The sequence below is a fragment of the Manis pentadactyla genome, chromosome 13 (genome assembly GCF_030020395.1).
Source record: "Manis pentadactyla isolate mManPen7 chromosome 13, mManPen7.hap1, whole genome shotgun sequence".
Taxonomy (NCBI): Eukaryota; Metazoa; Chordata; class Mammalia; order Pholidota; family Manidae; genus Manis; species Manis pentadactyla.
In genome coordinates this window covers 55,828,256-55,852,391 of record NC_080031.1, presented here as the reverse complement: position 1 = coordinate 55,852,391, position 24,136 = coordinate 55,828,256, and the positions used below count along the sequence as shown (strand labels likewise).

The window sequence follows — 24,136 nt, the reverse complement described above, 5'->3', positions numbered from 1 at the left end:
AAAAGTTTCTGTATGGCAAAGGACACCATCAACAGACAAAAAGCCATTCTACAGTAAGGGAGAATATACTTGTAAATGACATATCTGACAAGGGGTTAACATCCAAAATATATAAAGAACTTACACACCTCAACACCCAAAAAGGAAAGCAAATAACCCAATTAAAAAATGGGCAGAGATATGAAGAGACAGTTCTCCAAAGAAGAAATTCAGATGGCCAAAAGCACATGAAAAGATGCTCCACATCACAAATCATCAGGGAAATGTAAATTAAAGCCCCAATGAGATATCACCTCACACCAGTAAGGATGGCCAGCATCGAAAAGAGTAAGAACAACAAATGCTGGCAAGGATTCAAAGAAAGGGGAACATGGGGAACACTCTTATACTGCTGGTGGTAATGTCAACTAATTCAACCATTGTGGAAAGCAATATGGAAGTTCCTAAAAAAAATAAAAATAGAAATACCAGTTGACCCAGAAATCCCACTCCTTGGAGTTAACCCAAAGAATACTACTTCTCAGATTCAAAAAGACATATGCACCCCTATGTTTATTGCAGCACTTTTTACAGTAGCCAAGATATGGAAGCAACCTGTGTTCATCAGTAGATGAATAAATAAAGAAGATGTGGTACATACACACAATGGAATACTATTCAGCCATAAAAAAGAAACAAATCCTACTATTTGCAACAACATGGATGGAGCTTGAGGACATTATGCTCAGTGGAATAAGCCAAGCAGAGAAAGGAAAGTGCAAAATGATTTCCCTCATTTGTGGAGTATAACAATGAAACAAAACTGAAGGAACAAAATAGCAGCAGACTCAGAGACTCCAAGAAGGAACTAGTGGTTATAAAAGGGGAGGGATGTGGTAGGATAGGTGGGGAGGGAGGGAGAAGGGGATTAAGGGGTATTATGTTTAGTACACATGGTGTGGGGGATCACAGGGAGAACAGTGCAGCACAGAGAAGGCAAATAGTGACTCTGTAGCATCTTACTACACTGATGGACAGTGACTGTGAAGGGGTATGTGGGGGGGACTTGGTGAAGGGGGGAGCCTAGTAAACATAATGTCCTTCATGTAATTGTAGATTAATGATACCAAAAAAAATGAATGTATAAAGATGTAGAGAACTGAAATTGTGCAGCTTTACAGCACCTTGACATTTGAGAAGGTGGGTGTTTTTGTTCAGTCATTTTCATTTAGCCACTAAACAGCTGCAGATTGAATTATATCCAAACACTTTCTGGTCAGTACTGTAATTTTCTTTCCTAAATATCATAACTTTAATATCACAAAAATAAATTGTTTTTTCCTCCAAAGCATGATACAGACCCGGGGTGGTTTGAGAATATAAAAGATAAAATCATCCAAGTAACATCAGTGATTCTTGCATAAATATACATCACATGGAGGAGAGGGGCGGGAGGATGGCCTAAGTGAGAGAAGGGGTCAAAGAGGTGCAGGCTTCCCATTATAAAATAAAGTAGCCACAGGGATTAGCACAGCACAGGGAATATAGTCAATAATATTGTGGAATATTTGTATGATATTATCTACAGATATCTACATTTATCATGGTGAACATTTAGCAAAGTGTATAATTCTCAAATCACTATGGTGTACACTGAGAGCAGTATAATATGTACATTTACTATATTTCAATTAACTTTATTTCAATTAAAGTTAAGGGGTAGTAGCCCACAGGAAGATATTCAAGAGCCTATTAGTTTAATGAAACATAAAAGAAATAATAAAACAGAAAAATTTGTCAACTGAATGTCTTCTGCAGTTTTCAAAAGACAGACAAAAGGGTGGAAGGAAGGACAAAAAGAAACAAAGAAATCAGAAGACGGATAAGAAGGAAGTAATCAAATATTGCATTAAAGAAAGGTGGTAGAAACTTTTATTCCATTTGTAAAAATAAATCATTATATATAAATTTGTGTTATTTGTACATTTTATCTGAGCCAATATATCATCAGTAATTTCTAGTAGACAAAATAAATGTGGAGGCAGAAGCACTGAAATGATGGTTATATTTTATTAGCTAATCATCTCCCTCTCTGTCATACACATTTAATATTAAAAAAAGTAGTTTTCAGTGTGACAGGACCATCCATAGAAGTACTGATTTTTAGAAATTCAGCTAGGTTGCTTTTTTAAATAGTTTTGAACATGATTATGAGGACTTAAAATACATACAAATGTAATTTAAAAATCAACGGAGTTACAATGTCCAAGAGCTTCCATCACACCTAATTTTTGTGATCTCATATTTCTCAGAACAATTAGACACATGTTGAAATATTTATTTTAAGGAGAATGGGAACTGAGTATCATGTGAATATATTTGTTTCTAATTTTCATCATACTTAGGCACTATCAAACATTTTACTAGTCCTTTATTCTTTAAAATTTTTTATTGAAATAGATGATATACAATATTGTGTTGGTTTCAAATGAACAAAGTGATCCAATAATTGTATACATCACCAAGTGCTCATCATGATGTGTAGTGATTATATGTCACCAAAAAATATATTACAATATTATAGTTGTATTACCTATGCTGTACTTCCATCCCTGTGACTAAATTATTTAATACATTGAAATTTGTAATTCTTTATCTAATACACCTATTTAATTTGCCCCTGTCCATGGTAACCATCAGTCTGTTCTCTGTGTTTATGAGTCTGTTTCTGTTTTCTAGCTTGTTTAGTTTATAATTTGTATGCTATATAAATTTATCAAACTATACTAATTCTGAGAATACCTGTTAAAATTCATTCTTAAATTACTGTGATTCTATTATAAAAAACATTTCCGTATTTATTCTTAACAGCAGATACAATTTGTCTAACCAGGAGATGCACCATTTATTCTTCTGCACCTATACAAAAAAATAAATTATTCTTTTATTGTATGTTCATTGGTAAAATTTATTAAAATTATTTACCATGTATTTGTTTTTTATTGTTTTTTTTGTACATAAAGTAAAATGGGGGTGTGAAGATGGTTGAAAACGTGACAGATAAAGAGGTACAGACTTCATATTATAAAATGAATTGGGCATAGGAATCGAAGTGAAAAAAAAGGATTATAAAAAATAACACAGTAATATGGTGGTTGGTAGTGGGGTGTAAATGGACCATGGCAAGACTCGTTGGGAATGTGGGTAAGTACTGAGTCACTATGTTTGTTTTACATCTGAAACCAATATAATGTACATGAACAATAGCCCCCCAAAATTACATACATTGTAAAATATATAGCTACTGCCTTTGAGATACTTAGAATTGAGATGGTGCATAAAATTGTAAACATTGAAATAATAAAAGCAAAATAAGGTAAATTCCCATCAGTTTCAAGAATCCAAAACAGCTATATCACTGAGTTGTGAAACTTCAAATGCTAGTGAAAGGTCCACAATGGTTTTAATGAGGAGGTGAATATTTAAACATCTCTTTAAAGTCTCAAGAGGGCTTTCTCATGGTACAGAACTGAGGATGAGTATTCCAAGCAAGTGCATGAAGTCAGGAGATGTTTTTAACAACAGTTCTAATAAATGGAATCTTTCATTAAAATATAAGTAACATATTCATCACCAACCACACACAATAACTTGCCAAATTCCTAATCAATAGTCCCGTTGGCTTTTTTCTCCAACCCATTTTTTGCCTTCCTTTCCTCCAGAGAGACCCCCGTGGAGAGAGGGGGTGGATGGCTACCATCTCACCACCGTGACTCACTTTATCCTCACGGGGCTCTCTGACCTCCCCGAGGTGCACTATCCTCTCTTTGTGGTCTTTCCCATCACCTACCAGGTCACCTTGGTGGGAAACGGGGCCATTCTCTTGGCCGTCTGAATGGAGAAGAAGCTGCACACACCATGTATTACTTTCTGGCCAGTCTGTCCCTCTTAGACATATTCTGCCCATCAGCTACCATCCCCAAAATGCTGGACAACCTCCTGACTGGGAATCACAGAATTTCCTTCCTGGGCTGTGCTTTGCAGCTATATTTCCTGGTGGCCCTGGCAGGGACTGAGGTCTTCCTTCTCGCTGTCATGGCTTATGACCGGTACGTGGCCATCTGCTTCCCCCTCCGTTACTCCCTCATCATGACCAAGGCTCGCTGTGCCCAGCTGGCAGCTGGGACCAGGGCAGCAGGGTTTCTCCATTCCTTCCTCCACAGAGTGTCCACCTTCTGCCTGTCTTTCTTCAAGTCCAATCGGGTTAACTAGTACTACTGTGATGACCCCCCAGTGGTGGCCCTCTCCTGCTCATCCACCTACATGGCAGAAATGCTTGTTTTAGTGGCAGGAGGTATCTTGGCAATCAGTGCCTTCCTAATTACCATCATCTCTTACATTTACATCTTATCCACCATCCTAAAGATTCAGTCTGTGGAAGGGAAGCAGAAAGCCTTGTCCACATGTGCCTCCCGCCTCCTGGTGGTCTGTTTGTTCTATGGCACAGCCATCTTCACCTACATTCGTCCCTCTTCAAGTCACCACTCCCCAGACAGGGACAGACTCAACGCCATGCTCTATGGGGTTATCACCCCAATGCTAAACCCCATGACCTACAGCTTGAGGAACACAGAGGTGAAAGGGGCACTCAGCAGGGTCTTATGTCACTGAGCATGTTTACAGTGAGTGTAAGAGTAAAACAAAAAAAGTTCGTACTCATTTTAGAACACATTTATAAGGAGAATTCATAGACAATAATTTTATTTGACACATAGAATGCACTTATGCACAATGACATTTATAAACATGCAAACATACACATGATTTTAGTTTATCTGAAAGCCTACATATCTATATATGCATATGTTGTATCTCAATGCAATGAGAACTTAAAGTATATAACTCCAAAATAATCCTTTTCATGAGTAGCAGAGAATACTAGTTACAGTAATATAAGGATAAACAGAGCCTACCTTTTAAGGTAATTAGAATTTATGTTCATAGCCATATCCATATCCATAGCTAAACCTATACTATATATATATATATATATATATATATATATTTTTTGTAGATAATTATTTTTTTATTGAAGGGTAGTTGACACATGGTATTACATTATATTAGTTTCAGGTGTACAACATAGTGATTCAACATTTATATACATGACAATTCTAGGTACCAGCTATCACCATAAAAAGCTGTTACAATATCTTGACTATATTCATTACATCCCGGTTACTTATTATTTTACCATTGGAAGTGTATACTTTTTTTTTTTTTTTTGTGAGGGCATCTCTCATATTTATTGATCAAATGGTTGTTAACAACAATAAAATTCTGTATAGGGGAGTCAATGCTCAATGCACAATCATTAATCCACCCCAAGCCTAATTTTCTTTTTTTTTTTTTTTTTTTAGATAATTATTTTTTATTGAAGGGTAGTTGACACACAGTATTACATTACATTAGTTTCAGGTGTACAACACAGTGATTCAACATTTATATACATGATAATTCTAGGTACCAGCTATCACCATACCAAGTTGTTACAATATTTTGACTATATTCCTTATGCTATACATTACATCCCGGTTACTTATTTATTTTACAATTGGAAGTGTGTACTTTTTTTTGGTTGTTGTTGTTAGGGCATCTCTCATATTTATTGATCAAATGGTTGTTAACAACAATAAAATTCTGTATAGGGGAGTCAATGCTCAATGAACAATCATTAATCCACCCCAAGCCTAATTTTCGTCAGTCTCCAATCTTCTGAAGCATAACGAACAAGTTCTTACATGGAGAACAAATTCTTACATAGTGACTAAGTTACATGGTGAACAGTACAGGGGCAGTCATCACAGAAACTTTTGGTTTTGCTCATGCATTATGAACTATAAACAGTCAGTTCAAATATGAATACACATTTGATTTTTATACTTGATTTATATGTGGATACCACATTTCTCTCTTTATTATTTTTAATAAAATGCTGAAGTGGTAGGTAGATACAACATAAAGGTAGAAAACATAGTTTACTGTGGTAAGAGAGCAAATGTAGATGATCAGGTGTGTGCCTGTAGACTATGTGTTAATCCAAGCTAGACAAGGGCAATAAAACATCCACGTATGCAGAATATTTCTCTCAGAACAGGGGGGTGAGGTTCTAAGCCTCAGCTCTGTTGATCCCTAATTTCTCACCTGATGACCCCCCTGCGACTGTGCCTGTCTTAGGTTGTTCCTCCCTTGAGGAATCTTACCCGTCTCTGGCTAACCAGTCATCTTCCGGGGCCATACAGGGAAATGTTAAGTTGGTAAGTGAGAGAGAAGCCTTATTGTTTGAAATGGTTAGCTTTTTATTTCTTTGCATATTTATGCCCTGTGGCTTCTATGCCCAGCATTTGTCTTGAGGTATCTTTACCACTTGGAAGAATTATGATACTCGGTAAATTTGATATGAGGCACGAATTCTATTTAAGAATTCGTTGTAATTAGGAAGGAAGAAGAAAAGCTATAGAAGTAGCAGGCGGGAGAAAACATGGGAAGATTGATTATTTCTTTGACATATCTTCTTGTAGAGTAACTTCAGCATGTATAGATTCTAAGCTACTACTTAAATTGCGCACACACATTAACATATTAGGAGTATAGTTACATAACCAAAGCATACCTGTAATTACCAGCCATCTCCAGTGAAACCAAGAAAACCAGTTAGGCACCCTAGGCATTTGTGAAAACTTATCAATGATATGATGGTTATTATCTAACTGAATTTGAATAGTTTGAGAAAAATCAGACAAATTAAAACAACCCATTCCTGGGCACTGTTCACATCCCATATGTTCTTTTAACAGTAAATAGTCTGTAGTTGTAAGATTTTGGAGCGCTACAATTTGCACTTCTCCTAATTCTTGGTTGAGTTCCAACAGTTTAGATCCAGTCAAATTTGTTGTTTTACTGTATGCACAGGCCAGCTTAGATATCTCCTTCATTCCCATGGCAAGTCCAGGAGCTGGTGGGATGAGTGCATCTACAGCTGTAGCAGTGCATGGATCTTTGTTGGGGTTTTTTGATGATCATCTTCTGGCATGAGACTTCCCGAGAGTGCTGATGTTGGAAGTTCTCTTTCATATCGTATCTTAGTTCATTTTCGGGGTAGCCCAATTAGGCTTTGATCCTCTGTATAAACACAAACAGACCCTTTGCCTACACTTTTATATGTCCTTTATATCATTGTGTAGAACTCATTAGAGGTCACCACATAGGAACTGCATTTTTTTTTAAATCATTAATCTACACTTACATGACGAATACTTTGTTTACTAGGCTCTCCCCTATACCAGGTCCCCCCTATATACAAATTTACATTCACTGTCCATCAGCGTAGCAACCTGTTGTAGAATCACTACTTGTCTTCTCTGTGTTGTACAGCCCTCCCCTTTCTCCCACCCAGCTATGGATGCTAATCTTAATACCCCCCTACTTCTCCCCCCCTTATCCCTCCCTGGCCACCCATCCTCCCCATTCCCTTTCCCTTTGGTACCTTTTAGTACATTATTGAGTTCTGTGATTCTGCTGCTGTTTTGTTCCTTCAGTTTTTCCTTTGTTCTTATATTCCACAGATGAGTGAAATCATTTGGTATTTCTCTTTCTCTGCTTGGCTTGTTTCACTGAGCAAAATACCCTCCAGCTCCATCCATGTTGCTGCAAATGGTTGGATTTGCCCTTTTCTTATGGCTGAGTAGTATTCCATTGTGTATATGTACCACATCTTCTTTATCCATTCATCTATCGATGGACATTTAGATTGCTTCCAATTCTTGGCTATTGTAAATAGTGCTGCGATAAACATAGGGGTGCACTGATCTTTCTCATACTTGATTGCTGCATTCTTAGGGTAAATTCCTAGGAGTGCAATTCCTGGGTCAAATGGTAAGTCTGTTTTGAGCATTTTGATGTACCTCCATACTGCTTTCCACAATGGTTGAACAAGTTTACATTCCCACCAGCAGTGTAGGAGGGTTCCCCTTTCTCCACAGCCTCGCCAACATTTGTTGTTGTTTGTCTTTTGGATGGCAGCCATCCTTACTGGTGTGAGGTGATACCTCATTGTAGTTTTAATTTGCATTTCTCTGATAATTAGCGATGTGGAGCATCTTTTCATGTGTCTGTTGGCCATCTGTATTTCTTTTTTGGAGAACCGTCTGTTCAGTTCCTTTGCCCATTTTTTAATTGGGTTAATTGCTTTTTGTTTGTTGAGGAATGTGAGCTCTTTATATATTCTGGACGTCAAGCCTTTATCGGATGTGTCATTTTCAAATATATTCTCCCATACTGTAGGGTTCCTTTTTGTTCTATTGATGGTGTCTTTTGCTGTACAGAAGCTTTTCAGCTTAATATAGTCCCACTTGTTCATTTTTGCTGTTGTTTTCCTTGCCCGGGGAGATATGTTCAAGAAGAGGTCACTCATGTTTATGTCTAAGAGGTTTGTGCCTATGTTTTCTTCCAAGAGTTTAATGGTTTTGTGACTTACATTCAGGTCTTTGATCCATTTTGAGTTTACATTTGTATATGGGGTTAGACAATGGTCCAGTTTCATTCTCCTACATGTAGCTGTCCAGTTTTGCCAGCACCATCTGTTGAAGAGACTGTCATTTCGCCATTGTATGTCCATGGCTCCTTTATCAAATATTAATTGACCATATATGTCTGAGTTAATGTCTGGATTGTCTAGTCTGTTCCATTGGTCTGTGGCTCTGTTCTTGTGCCAGTACCAAATTGTCTTGATTACTATGGCTTTATAATAGAGCTTGAAGTTGGGGAGTGAGATCCCCCCTACTTTATTCTTCTTTCTCAGGATTGCTTTGGCTATTCGGGGTCTTTGGTGTTTCCATATGAATTTTTGAATTATTTGTTCCAGTTCATTGAAGAATGTTGCTGGTAGTTTCATAGGGATTGCATCAAATCTGTATATTGCTTTGGGCAGGATGGCCATTTTGACGATATTAATTCTTCCTACCCATGAGCATGGGATGCGTTTCCATCTGTTAGTGTCCCCTTTAATTTCTTTTAAGAGTGACTTGTAGTTTTCAGAATATAAGTCTTTCACTTCTTTGGTTAGGTTTATTCCTAGGTATTTTATTTTTTTTGATGCAATTGTGAATGGAGTTGTTTCCCTGATTTCTCTTTCTGTTGGTTCATTGTTGGTATATAGGAAAGCCACAGATTTCTGTGTGTTGATTTTGTATCCTGCAACTTTGCTGTATTCCGATATCAGTTCTAGTAGTTCTGGGGTGGAGTCTTTAGGGTTTTTTATGTACAGTATCATGTCATCTGCAAATAGTGACAGTTTGACTTCTTCTTTGCCAATCTGGATTCCTTGTATTTTTTTGTTTTGTCTGATTGCTGTGGCTAGGACCTCTAGTACAATGTTAAATAACAGTGGGGAGAGTGGGCATCCCTGTCTAGTTCCTGATCTCAGCGGAAATGCTTTCAGCTTCTCGCTATTCAATATAATGTTGGCTGTGGGTTTTTCATAGATGGCCTTTATTATGTTGAGGTACTTGCCCTCTATTTCCATTTTGCTGAGAGTTTTTATCATGAATGGATGTTGAACTTTGTCAAATGCTTTTCCAGCATCTATGGAGATGATCATGTGGTTTTTGTCTTTCTTTTTGTTGATGTGGTGGATGATATTGATGGACTTTCGAATGTTGTGCCATCCTTGCATCCCTGGGATGAATCCCACTTGGTCATGGTGTACGATGGTTTTGATGTATTTTTGAATTCGGTTTGCTAAAATTTTGTTGAGTATTTTTGCGTCTACGTTCATCAGGGATATTGGTCTGTAGTTTTCTTTTTTGGTGGTGTCTTTGCCTGGTTTTGGTATTAGGGTGATGTTAGCTTCATAGAATGAGTTTGGGAGTATCCCCTCCTCTTCTATTTCTTGGAAAACTTTAAGGAGAATGGGTATTATGTCTTCCCTGTATGTCTGATTAAATTCCGAGGTAAATCCATCTGGCCCGGGGGTTTTGTTCTTTGGTAGTTTTTTGATTACCGCTTCAATTTCTTTGCTGGTAATTGGTCTGTTTAGATTTTCTGTTTCTTTTTGGGTCAGTCTTGGAAGGTTGTATTTTTCTAGGAAGTTGTCCATTTCTCCTAGGTTTCCCAGCTTGTTAGCATATAGGTTTTCATAGTAGTCTCTAATAATTCTTTGTATTTCTGCGGGATCTGTTGTGATTTTTCCTTTCTCATTTCTGATACTGTTGATTTGTGTTGACTCTCTTTTCCTCTTAATAAGTCTGGCTAGAGGCTTATCTATTTTGTTTATTTTCTCGAAGAACCAGCTCTTGGTTTCATTGATTTTTGCTATTGTTTTATTCTTCTCAATTTTATTTATTTCTTCTCTGATCTTTATTATGTCCCTCCTTCTGCTAACCTTAGGCCTCATTTGTTCTTCTTTTTCCAATTTTGATAGTTGTGACATTAGACCGTTCATTTGGGATTGCTCTTCCTTTTTTAAATATGCTTGGAGTGCTATATACTTTCCTCTTAAGACTGCTTTTGCTGCATCCCACAGAAGTTGGGGCTTACTGTTGTTGTTGTCATTTGTTTCCATATATTGCTGGATCTCCATTTTGATTTGGTCATTGATCCATTGATTATTTAGGAGCGTGTTGTTTAGCCTCCATGTGTTTGTGAGGCTTTTTGCTTTCTTTGTACAGTTTATTTCTAGTTTTATGCCTTTGTGGTCTGAAAAGTTGGTTGGTAGGATTTCAATCTTTTGGAATTTACTGAGGCTCTTTTTGTGTCCTAGTATGTGGTCTATTCTGGAGAATGTTCCATGTGCACTTGAGAAGAACGTGTATCCTGTTGCTTTTGGATGTAGAGTTCTGTAGATGTCTACTAGGTCCACCTGTTCTAGTGTGTTGTTCAGTGCCTCTGTGTCCTTACTTATTTTCTGTCTGGTGGATCTGTCCTTTGGAGTGAGTGGTGTGTTGAAGTCTCCTAGAATGAATGCATTGCATTCTATTTACTCCTTTAGTTCTGTTAATATTTGTTTCAGGTATGTTGGTGCTCCTGTATTGGGTGCATATATATTTATAATGGTTATATCCTCTTGATGGACTGAGCCCTTTATCATTATGTAATGTCCTTCTTTGTCTTTTGTTACTTTCTTTATTTTGAAGTCTGTTTTGTCTGATACCAGAATTGCAACACCTGCTTTCTTCTCTCTGTTGTTTGCTTGAAATATCTTTTTCAATCCCTTGACTTTAAGTCTGTGCGCGTCTTTGGGTTTGAGGTGAGTCTCTTGTAAGCAGCATATGGATGGATCTTGCTTTTTTATCCATTCTATTACTCTGTGTCTTTTGATTGGTGCATTCAGTCCATTTACATTTAGGGTGATTATTGAAAGGTATGAATTTATTGCCATTGCAGGCTTTAAGTTTGTGGTTACCAAAGGTTTAGGGTTAGCTTGTTTACTGTCTTACTGTCTAACTTAACTCGCTTGTTGAGCTATTATAAACACAATCTGATGATTCTTTATTTCTCTCCCTTCTTCTTCCTCCTCCTCCCTTCTTCATATGTTGGGTGTTTTGTTGTGTGCTCTTTTTAGGAGTGCTCCCATCTAGAGCAGTCCCTGTAGGATGCCCTGTAGAGGTGGTTTGTGGGAGGCAAATTCCCTCAACTTTTGCTTGTCTGGGAATTGTTTAATCCCTCCTTCATATTTAAATGATATTCGTGCTGGATACAGTAGTCTTGGTTCGAGGCCCTTCTGTTTCATTGCATTAAGTATATCATGCCATTCTCTTCTGGCCTGTAGGGTTTCTGTTGAGAAGTCTGATGATAGCCTGATGGGTTTTCCTTTGTAGGTAACCTTTTTTTTCTCTCTGGCTGCTTGTAATACTTTGTCCTTGTCTTTGATCTTTGCCATTTTAATTATTATGTGTCTTGGTGTTGCCCTCCTTGGATCCCTTGTCATGGGAGTTCTGTGTACCTCTGTGATCTGAGAGGCCATTTCTTCCCCTAGTTTGGGGAAATTTTCAGCAATTATTTCTTCAAAGACATTTTCTATCCCCTTTTCTCTCTCTACTTCTTCTGGAATGCCTATGATTCTTATATTATTCCTTTTATATTGATCACTCAGCTCTCTTAAAATTCTTTCATTCCTGGAGATCCTTTTATCTCTCTCTGCATCAGCTTCTCTGCGTTCCTGTTCTCTGTTTTCTAGTCCATTAATGGTCTCTTGCATCTCGTCCATTCTGTTTTGAAGTCCTTCCAGAGCTTGTTTTATTTCTGAATTCTCCTTCCTTAGTTCTTGCATATTTCTGTGCAAGTCCATCAGCATGGTTATGACTTTTGTTTTGAATTCTTTTTCAGGTAGACTGGCTAAATCTATCTCCCCAGATTCCTTCTCAGGGGAAGATGTAGCAGATGCTGAAGCTGTCTGGGTTAGTCTTATCTGGATCATATTTTTTTGCCTTTTCATGTTGACAGGTGCTATTGACTGTCAGCTGGGAAGGCCAAAATTTTCACTTACTACTGGCCTTTCTTTACTGGGGCAACTGCGACCCCTAGTGGCTTGTGTTGGGTAATTGCGTGTAGAGTGGGTCTTTGTGTCTTGCCTGGCCGGGAGGGAGAAATTTCCCTTTCTGTGGGCGGAATTTGTCTCAGGCTGCTTCTCTGCTTTCGCAGCGCCCGGTGGGGTGATGGATGGGGGGGCTGCTTGACTGTTTGCCTCCGTGAGGGGTCTCAGAGCTGTTGCCCAGGGGGTTAGTGCACCCGGTTTTCCCTGTAATTTCCAGCTGCTGTACTGTGACCTCGGTTGTTTCCGTCAAGCTGTTAAGTCCCTGTCCCTTTAAGACTTTCAAAAAGCCCCCGCTTTTCTTTGTCACAGGGGCATCAGCTTCAGCACCTGCTCAGAGGTCTTACTCCCTGTTCCCCCAGTATCCAGGGTCCCCTGGGCATGTACTGTGTCTGCGCTCTGGCCCGGATGGCTGGGGCTGGGTGTTCGGCAGTCCTGGGCTCCGTCTCCCTCCCGCTCTGCCTATTGTTCTCCCGCCGGGAGCTGGGGGGAGGGGCGCTCAGGTCCCGCCGGGCCGGGGCTTGTATCTTACCCCTTTCACCAGTCGCTGGGTTCTCGCTGGTGTAGCTGCAGTCTGGCCACTGTCCTGTGTCTTCTGGTCTCTCTTTTAGGGCTAGTTGTGTTTGTTGTATTTTCAAAAGTATATATGTTTTTGGGAGGAGATTCCCACTGTCCTACTCACGCTGCCATGTTGGCTCCGCCTCCTATATATTTTTATATCTACATTTACATCTATATCTAAATGTCTATTCATAGATGTTTGTTTTTCTTCTTTTCCTCATGTGATCGAATGCCTGTGCTCTCTCCGTAAAATTATCCTTTTGCTCATCCTGTCTTTTTTTTTTTTGCTTCCACTTACTATGTATTTATCTGCTTTTCTCCCTCTTTCTGTGACCCTGTACATTCTTAGACCTACCTGTCTCTCCAAAGAGAGGACTTATTTTATCTCTGATTTAGTTATCTAATTTAGTTCAGTAAAGTACTCTCATCTTACTCTCAACATGATCAAAACTGAAAGCACCATTTTCTAACATAGACACACACACACATACACAAACCACAAACACTCCTTATGAGTTGCTGTGTATTTTTAGTATCAGTATTCTCCAGCTACAGGGACTAAAATCCCTGAAACTAGTCTCTCATTTAGATATAGTAACTGTTATGGAGAAATGGACACACATAATTTATAATTGTATCATTTTCCCCATCATTACTGAGATAGAGTTGACATATAATGTCATATAAGTTTGGTGTGCTAAATGATAGTTTGATATATTTGTTGCAAAATATTTGACTCCATAAGGTTGGTTAACACATCTACCACCTCTATTTTATGACACTATCCATTCTCCATTGTGTTTCTTGGCTGCCTTATCAGATATTAGCTGCCCATATATGTATGTTTACTTCTGGCTTTTAATTCTATTCCGTGGGTCTATGTGTCTATTATAAGGTTTTGCTGGCTGGTACCACACTCTTTTTCATAATATAGCTTCATAATATAGTTTGAGGTAAAGAAGAGTGATACCTACTCTGTATTTTTTTCAGTAGTTTTTGTAACTTAAGGTTCTTTTTTATTCCATATGATAAAAGTTTTGATTTCTATTTATGTGGAAACCGACATTGGAAGTTTGATGGGAATTACATTGAATCTATAAATAACTTTGGGTGGTGTGTACATTTTAACAATATGAATTCTTCTTATACATGATGGGATATTTACATGTATTTGTATCTTTTTAAAATTTATTTCATCAATGTCTAATAATTTTCAGTTTATTGACCTTACACCTCCTTGGCTAAATTTAGTCTTAGTATAATTTTGATGCAATTGTAAGATACATCTCATATCTTTTATACATAAATTATTAATGTATCAAAATGCATTAGATATTTATATGTAGATTTGTATCCTGTGAGTTTAGTTTTTTGTTTAATACTTTCTGGTGGAATCTTAGTGATTTTCTTTCTCTTGTTTATGTCAGTTTTAATCAATGCACATACACTAAAATGCACATTTCTTACTGCACCGATAGATGAATTTTGATTTTTTTCTGTTTATGTAATGATCACCCAGATTAGGATTAATAATCTCATTAATTTTCCCCTTTGAACTATTTCATCCAATCCCCTTCCTTCCTCCACTATGTCAACCACCAGTCTCATTCTTGGGCCCATGAGTCTATTTCTGAAGTGTTTGTGTTGTTTTTAAAATTCACAGGTAAGTGAAATCCTTTTGGTGTGAAAAATGGTATTTTTTCTTCTTTCTCTCTGAGACCTATTTCACTTAGCAAAATACCCTCCTGGTCAATCCATTTTGTTGAAATGCAAAAATCAATTTCTGTTTTTTTTTTTATTTTAAGTATTTTTCTATAAAAAATACATCATCTGCAGAGACAACATTAATACTTCTTTTATTATTTGGATATTTGCAAATTTTTGTCTTGCCTATTTGCTACGACTCCAATGTTTTGTTGAATAGAAGTTACAAAAGTCAGAACCTTTTTGAGATTTTTGCATCTATGTTCATCAGGGATATTGATGGCAGTTTTCTTCCTTGTAGTTTCCTTATCTTGCTCTGTATCAGAGTAATTATGTCCTTGTGAAACGGATTTGGTGATGTTCTCTCCTCTTAAAATTTTTGCAAGCTCTTGAGAAGGATTGGTATTAATTCATTAATAATTGCTAGAATACACTAATAAATACATTAGTCCTAGGAGTTTCCTATTTTTAAGATTTTATTATTAATGATTCAATCTTACTATTGGTCTGTTAGCATTTTCTAGATTTTCATGATTCGCTCTTGGTGGAAAGTGTTTCTAGGAAATGTATCCATTTGTTCTTGTTTAGACCATTTTTAGGCATGTAATTGTTCATGTTAGTCTCTTATGATCCTTTGTAATTCTGTAGGATTAGTTGTAATGTTTCTCTTTACATCTACTATTGTATTTTTGTTTTGATAGCCTAGTTAAAAATTTTATTTATCTTCTCAAAGACTCATCTCTTAGTTCCCTTTTTTCCTACTTAAAACATTATTGTTTGATGGCTTAACTTTTTGCTATATTGTATTCCTTTTTCTGTGTTTGTATATCTATTATAGGTGTGTGTTTTGTAGTTACCATGTGTTTTATATATGATATGTTACATAAATAGCAGCCCATGTTACTTTGTTAGTGGCTTAATTTTGAATACCTTCTAACAGCCTACATTTCTGTTTCCCCCTCCTCCACTGAATATATAGATATAGATATGTATATGTCTACTTTATCAACTTTAACTTCAGGATTCCTTTAAGTAATCTGAAAAAGCAGTTGATTTTGCTACTTTTGTATTTTAACTTTCAAACCACATTCAAAAATACATTGAAAAGATCATTCACCACGATCAGCTGGATTAATCACAGGGAAGCAAGGATGGTATAATATCTGCAAATCAATCAATGGGAAACTCCACATGATCAAAAGGAAGAAAAAAATCATCTCAACAGATGTTGAAAAAGCATTTGACAATATTCAACACCCATTCATGATAAAAACTTTCAACGAATATTAAAAAGGACATGTATTTCAATATTATCAAGGCCATATATGGCAAACTCACAGCCAACATCATACCTTACAAATAACCAACAGGCACATAAAAAGATGCTTCATAGCACTAAACGTCAGGAAAATGGAAGTCAAAACCACCATAGATGTCACGCCACACACCAGTCAGAATGAACACATTGCAAAAACAAGTGTTGGTGAGGATGTGGAGAAAAGGCAACCCTGTTTTTGGTGCAGTCACCATTGAAAATTGGTGAAGACATGGAAATCAGTATGGAAGTTCCTCAAAATACTACAAATAAAAATCACCTATGACCATCAATTCCATTTCTAGGAATTTACCCAAAGAAAACAAAATCACTGATTTGGGAAGATGAATGCGCTCCTGTGTTGCCAGCAACATCACCTACAATAGCCGAGATGTGGGAGAAACTAGTATGCCCATCAGTAGACAAATGTATGTAATGATATTCGGCCGTAAAAAGAAAGAAATTTGGTCATTTGCAACAACATGGATGATGGAACCAGAGGTCATCATGCTGAATGAAACAAGCTAGGTGGAGAGAGACAAATACCATATGTTTTCACTTATATGTGGAATCTAAAAACAAAACAAAGTGAAATTAAATTGAATTTTTAATGAAAAACCCCAAAGAAGCCAAAGTCCAAACAAAATGAACCAAATAACAATAGGCATAGACACTGAGAACACACTGATGGTCCCCATGTGGGAGGGGCTGGGGTGGGTTGGTGAAACGGGTGAAGATGATAAAGTGGCACAAAATCTCAATCATCATATAAATTAGTCACAGGGATTAAGGTACAGCATATGGAAGCTAGTCAATAGCCCTATAACATCTTTCTGTGTAGACAGACTCTACACTAGTTGGAATGAACATTTAGTAATGTAGAAAATGATCAAATCAACTAAGTAATATACTTTAAATCAATATACTATACATCAACTATACTTAAATTAAAAATATTTTAAGTTTTGTGTAGTACACCCATAATCTCACAGAATACAGAGTAACCCATTATTTTCATAAGAGTTCCATGGTTTCTTTTACACCTAATAAGAAGAAACTTAATTTGCCATGATTTAATGTTTATAAAAAAAGGCACAGAAAATTTAGTCCTTTGTTTTCCTTCTTTTAACCATTATCCAAAAATCTTTCTATTGTTGGCCAAGACCTGAATTGGGTAAAAAATGTGAGATAGCTACTGTTTTTTAAGAGATAATTATATTTCAGGGTGGTTTGTGTAACACAGATGTGACACCATCACCACAAATAATATTACATACAAATAAAAGGCAAAATATTAAGCAAACATATGAATGTTTGTTATCTAAAATAGACAACTAGCTGTGCTTTTAAGATTTTATTCAATTTTATATAGTATTACATTTTAACAAAATCTATGGGTTTTTATACAATGAAGAACTGAATTTTTAATACCACATGCATACTCTGTTAGAATAAAATGAAGAAAAAAACAAAAGCAGTGTATTACATAAACATAGAGAAAACGTTCCTTTCTCTGAGGTGACAGGAAAATGGAATGGAGTGAGAAAGCTTCACCATTCCCTCAACAACAGCAGCTGTCTAGTGATCCTGAATGGAAGTGCTTAATTTCAAGGCAGAGTCTAGTTTCAGGGATTTTAGTCTATGTACCTGGGGAAAACTGGTAACAAGAATACATGGCAGCTGATTAGAAGGTGTGTGTGTTTGTGTGTATGTTAGAAGGTGCTTTCAGTCTTGAACATGTTGAAGCTAAGAGGGCAGTAATATTTTATACTGAATTAGATATCTAAATCAGACAGGAAAAGACAGTGCTCTCCTTGAAGACACAGGTTTTACTGAAAATGGATAGGGTCACCAGAAAAGGGGGAGCAGCGGAGGAATACAGAGTGTGTGGGAGCAAAAGCTGAAAGACAGGGTGAGAGAGATCATAACGTTAGAGAGACGTATCAGCCTAGGCAGCTGGTATCACAGTGGAAAGAAGGGAAAGACCTGTGGATAAATGTTCAGATATAGGTTTAAAAACAGACATAAAATATACAGATGATACAGGTATAGGTACCGATGTGGATGTGAACACACACCCCAGTTAAATGAAAAGACACGCTCAGTTACACCTCTTGTGTGATCATTAACAGTTCTCTGTATACAGCTGAAAATACCTACTTTTGAATGATATTATGTTTCAATTGGAATGAGATAAAGATGCATACAGATATAGGTATAAAGTTATATGTATGTGAGTATCTATAAATTTCTGTGTATTGTATGTATATTCTGTATCAATTGAAAATTACTTTCTATGAATTTGTCCTATTTAAAAGTAAGCATTAAGACATTCTCTTTTACTGTTGCATTTCCTGTAAACATGCTCCATGACAGAAGACCCTGCTGACTGTGCCTTTCACCTCTCTGTTCCTCAAGCTGTAGATCATAGGGCTTAACATTGGGGTAATAACCCCATAGAGCATGGGGATGAGGCTGTGGCCAGCGGGAGAGTGTCCACCTGGAAGAGGGTTGCATGTAGGTGAAGATGGCTGTGCCATAGAACAAGCAGACCACCAGGAGGTGGGAAGCACATGTGGAGAAGGCTTTGTGCTTCCCTTCCACTGACTGGATGTATGATGTACATCATAACTGCATGGCAGATGTGATGTAGATGTAAGAGATTAATGTGGTCAGGAAGGCACCAATTCCCAAAATCCCTCTTCCCACAAACACGACCATGTCTATCAGGGACTTGGATGAGCAGGAGGGGGCCACCAGTAGGGGGATGTCACGGTAGTACTGGTTAATCCGATTGGACTTGCAGAAAGACAGGCAGAAGGTGGACACAGTATGAAGAAGGGAATTGAGAAACCCTGCTGCCCAGGTCCCAGCTGTGAGCAGGGCACAGAGAGCCTCAGTCATGATGAGATTGTATCAAAGGGGGAAGCAGATGACCACATACTGGTCATAAGCCATGACACTGAGAAGGAAGAATTCAGTCCCTACCAGGGCCACCAGGAAGTAAACCTGCAAAGCACAGACCAGGAAGGAAATGCTGTGATTCCCAGTCAGGAGGTTGTCCAGCATCTTGGGGATGATAGCTGTTGGGCAGAATATGTCTAAGAGGGACAGACTGCCCAGAAAGTAATACATGGTGTGTGCAGCTTCCTCTCCATCCAGACGGCCAAGAGAATGGCCCTGTTTCCCACCAAGGTGACCTAGTAGATGGCAGCAAAGACAACAAAGAGAGGATAGCGCACCTCGGGGAGGTCAGAGAGCCCCATGAGGATAAAGTGAGTCACAGTGGTGAGATTGAAGCCGTCCATCCCCTCTCTCCACGGGGGTCTCTCTGGAGGGAAGGAAGCCAACAAATGGGTTAGATTAAAAAGCCAAGGATCTCAGTGATAAGATTCAGAAAACTGGTGTGTAGTTGATATGAATCGTTAGCTCTATTCTAATTAGAGACTTCAGTTTTTAGAAATACTGTTTAAAATATATCCTACGCAGTTTGTTTCTTGAAATTTTCATCTTCCAATCCATTTCAGGATATAGCTCTCTGGGACCCTAAGGAGATGTGTAAAAATTCATCTCCTCAGTAAAAGCCATCATGGACCCTTCACCAGTGTTTGGGATTCACAATTCAGTGGTAGCTTCCTGTGTGTTTTTCACACCTCCTTGGGCAATTCCTTGCTTTGCTTTGTATTATCTCAATGTGCACAATGTTATGCACTATCTCTATCTCAATTGTACATCCCTTAAGGGTAGAAGCCATGTATTTTGCATGGTGGGTCATTTTAATAATTATTAAAAACTAGCAAACACATAATAAAATAAAAATTATCTAAATAAGCTTTATGTGAAAGAATGAATGGTGTGGCTCTTTCTTAGACAAAGTGTAATTATTGATAACAATACATATGGAAATGTTCTTATAGATTCTGAATCATGACCAGTTAAGTATGAAATTTAATAGTTATTTTCCACAATTATTATACTTTAATAAATAAAATGTGCCTATAAAATATAAACAAAACCAAAGAACAAACAAGCAAAGCAGGAAAAGACTCAAAAACACTTGGAACAGATTGCTGGTTACCATGCGGAGTGGGGAGGTCAGGAGAATTAGGTGAAAGGGATAAAGAGGTACAAACTTCAAATCATACATTGAATTTGTCACCGGGATTACAGTATAGCATGGTGAATATAGATAATATTGTTATGTCTTTGGTGGCAGATGGTAACTACACTTACAAGGGTGAGTATCAGTAGTACATAGAGTGGTCAAATCACTATGTTGTTCATCTGAGAACAATACAATATTGCACATCAACTGTACTTCAAAATCATATTTAAAAAAAGGAAGGATACAACTTTGTGGATAGTGTGTAAAGGTATCCCAAACTGGAAACCAATACATTCATATTATATTTAATTCGTATTTTATTTAAAACAAAGATTTGATCATGTGTCTAATTATTTAAGGAAATAAAGGATTTTCAATGTTATATATGATTGAAGCTGTTGGCCATAACTTTTAATTTTTGAATTGCAATTGATGTATTTTAATGATCCTCATAATCATAAAGTTCAAGAGAACTTCTTAAAATCACTTTAACTGAAAGTCTAAAAGTCAGTATTTTTGTGGATTACTTCTTCACTTTGGAAACTGTATTTGTTTTTTAATATCAAATGTGTATAATAGAAAAGGGATATGAGAAAAGAAAAGAAAATTTTAAAGGAATTTTCAATGGCTCCCCCTCTATATTTACTTTTGCCTCATGAAAATTGCTAATGATTTCTTTCCTCAGATAAAATGCATAGTATCAATAATACAATTATATGTAATGATTTGTTTAAACATATGGAATGAAACTATTTTTTATCACATGTTTTTCCATGAAGTAATTATTTATATTAATTTTTTGTTTTTAATAAAAATGCAGAAATTATTCATTAGTAAACTGTTTTCAAGTTTAATATTTTATTTATACTTCACAAAACCAATAAGCTCTAGAACATCTATTCGAGAACTATTGCTCCTTACCGTTTTTTAAAACTGAAATGTATGATGGGCATTATTATATTGGTTTCAGGTCCACAACATAGTGGTTCTATATTTACATATGTCACTAAATGCTCATCACAGTAAGTATAGTTACCATTTGTCACCAAAGTTACTAAATATTATTGACTGTATTCCTTTTGCCATCCTTTCATCCCTGTGATGAATTTATTTTATACTTGGAAGTCAGCAATTATCTCTTGCCCCAACTTTGCCCACATTCTCACGGTCCTCTCCCATGTACTATTAAATAAGGATCTTTGATATTACCTTGAGAATGATATTTTTCTTTCTGCAAGCAGAACCAGGTCTGTTTCATGCTTGGGAGGAAAATAAAAATTTTTTTCTTGATATTTAATCATGAAATTTAAGAAAGAAAATCACTATATTAACCACAAATTGCTTGGATATCATTATGCAAGCTGGTGTCTAGTGAATGAATTAAAATGTTAGAAACAACATCTACTGGTCAGTTTACAAATTCTCAAATTTCTAGGTTCTACAGAGCTGTACAATTTCACTTTTCTGCATCTTTACATATTAATTTTTAAAAATGTTGCAGTAAATTTATGAAAGTTTAAAACATAATTTCTAATATAAGAAAAGTTATACCTTGTGATATTAAATATTAAGTTCTATATGAAATGCTCATTTTCCTCTGAACTCACACATTAATTTCACTCTTAGTTTTAATATGTATTATGGCAAATAAGTCAAAACATCCTGATAAATATGTAACCTTGTTCTACATCAGTTTCCTTAATCACTATGCATCCCTCAAAACACAATAAAATTTCCAAATATTTATTACTTCGTTGTTCACATTTTAAATCAAACTTCTAGCATGTAGGGTTTGTTCACTTGGGAAGAAAACTTGTATTCATATCAACAATACCCTTTTTTAAAATCAAACATAATGAGATCTTAAGAATTTGCATCTCATGAGAAAGATGAATGATACTTTTCTTGGTAACATATTGAAGAGGAAGAACTTTTATAACATTGTTATTAACCCAAGAGACTGATAGCACATATACTAAAGATTCCAACAAATTCTTAGGAAGCACAATAGCTCACCTTCTCTTTGAGATTAATTGGTGTAAACATAAGAATATGAGTATATGAAAAACACAAGTTAAAATCAAGTTTTTTTGTTTTTCATTTTGTTTGGAAACTGCCAAACATATAATGAGAATTGGAGGAAGGGATGTGGAGCTAAGATTATCTTTCTCTTGGAAATTATCCAGAAATCAAGCTTTCTTATTATGTATATAACTTACCCTTGTTACTATGTTTAAAATGAAACAAACCACATATGAACTCTCTCTTCTATATCAAATAGTTTAGGTCAAGGATCTACTATGTGGCAAAAAAGAAAATTAGTTATTCAAGCAAAAATAATCACTGAGAAATTTCAGATCTTAAGATAATTAAAATTTTATAATTACTTCAGTATGTCAATATCAAGGAAAATTACAAGTAAAATTTCTTTATGAATAGGAGGATATGCCTTATTGAGGCTATATAGATAAGGAAGAAGTGAGTAGCCTTCCTTTTTAACTAAGTGGATTGACAGCTAAGATTTTAAAGCAATCAAAAATGTCCTTCTACATTTGCTTTGGCACATCCTTATTGCCTATTAGGAGTCATGGACCATTCTTGTAAGGAACATACATTCAGGTCATTCAGTCAGAAAAATTCATTTGACACAGCAGAATTCTGCATACAGAGAATCTGGATACACACTTACAGAGGGATGCAAAATTTCTAGCAATGAAATTAAACAACTAAAAGCATTATTTACACATATACTGTATAATATTTAAAATTCCACACCCTTCATCATACTGGTTTAGCTTTCAATTTTAACTAATTTATCAAATCTTTACACCATATTAATATCTTTAATTTGCATCTCTTAAATGCAAATTCTTAAAGTACACATCTTTACACCATTTTAATATCTTTACAAATATCGAATTATTTACACTAAGAAGTCCAGAATTCACTTTTCATTTGCAATACCTTTTCAGTCTGAGAGTACTCAGTACCATTAAAAACTCTAAACAGTGAGAATGCAAAATGATCTTGCCAAAGAAAAGGAAGCATCAAAATGAACAGAAAATTTCTTACTCATGTACAGTATGATTATTGTAACTTATTCTATAGTTGAAATGATGTCATGTTTTCTCTAAGGAAAAATATTATAGTAAGTACTCTATAGGGAATATTCTTGTCTTCACAAATATAAATTGCTACCAACCTAATTATGGGCACTTAATAATAATAGGCACTTACTAATTTTATGTTTACTAAATTTAATATAAAAAAAGCTAAATTATAGAAGAGTGAAATTTTGCTGTAACTGTTTAGGATAAGAATAAACAATATGGGTCAAGAATTGAATTGCAAGACAAAAGTATGCATCATCATAGCATCATATGAAGTAATTCAGTGCCTATAAACTGTGCCTATTCAGCCCTATGCCCTCACAGCCTATGGCAACCCCTGCATGTGTTTCACTGTCTCTACCATGCTGCTTTCCCTAGAATCTCTTGGAGTTGAAATTATAGAAGTTGTATCCTTTACACATTGGCTTCTTTCACTTACTATTATGTCCCTACGGCTCTTCATTGTATCTCAAGGCCTACTATCTCATTTTTTTCAACCATGAGTAGTATTCTGATGTCTGGATGTACATCAATGTATTAACTATTCACTTACGAAAGGCACCTTGGCTGATTCCCTTTGACAACGATGAATAAAGCTCCTATAATTACCAGTGGGCAGATTTTTGTTGATGTTTTCAGCTCCAAAGCACAGTTGTATCACATGGTAACAGTGTGTTCAATTTTGTGAGAAACCGTCGAACTGCCTTCCAAGGCAGCTGTGCCATCCTGTGTTTCTGCCCCAGTGAGTGAGCCCCACACCCTTGCTGGTGCTG

At 36.4% G+C, this 24,136-nt stretch overlaps 1 pseudogene; it reads left to right on the top strand.

Moving 5' to 3' along the window:
* The first annotated feature begins 3,158 nt into the window (after positions 1-3,158).
* Positions 3,159-4,650, top strand: LOC118918999 (olfactory receptor 5V1-like; annotated as a pseudogene).
* Positions 4,651-24,136: the final 19,486 nt, after the last annotated feature.